Below are 625 nucleotides of genomic sequence, written 5' to 3'. Positions count from 1 at the left end.
CCCTCACTATTCAGTTAATAGTATTCTATTACCATCATAATATTTAATTTGTGACATTCAATTTGTCTTCCGTTCATCTTGAAACCTTTTAGTGGGTCTTGCCTTTCAAAATGAGATGTCTATTAACCCTTCATTTTAATTTGCAATGAAAAAAGATGCTGGAATTTCTTAATCGTATCCACATGATAAATTATGACTTTTTTTTTTCAAAACGGTACGATAAATAAGCAAAATACACATTCAAAAAAGTATATAGTTGCCCCATATAAAATCCTGCAGAAATTTCGACGATATTGGATAGTATTCCTGATTATTTTTGCTACTTAACTTTCTTATCTGATGACCACGAAGACAACACCTTTTTAAATGTTATCGCCATATGATGTAATCCTGAAATATTTTCCTTTCCATTATTAACATTTTTTTTTAGTTATTTAGAGCATCTGGCGATTAATTGGAATAACTTGAGGGCATTCAAAGCGTGAAATTATTTGCTTTTTGCCCGCCAGTGAGAAAATATTTCTTTTTAATCTTCTGGCTTATGTAATACATTAAATCTTACACAAAACATTTAATGTTTTTGTGCATTGTGAATATATGCAAATACTATGTGTGTGTGTTTTGG

The sequence above is a fragment of the Penaeus monodon genome, chromosome 22, assembly GCF_015228065.2.
Source record: "Penaeus monodon isolate SGIC_2016 chromosome 22, NSTDA_Pmon_1, whole genome shotgun sequence".
In the NCBI taxonomy this organism is placed as follows: domain Eukaryota; kingdom Metazoa; phylum Arthropoda; class Malacostraca; order Decapoda; family Penaeidae; genus Penaeus; species Penaeus monodon.
This window is presented reverse-complemented; position numbering follows the sequence as displayed.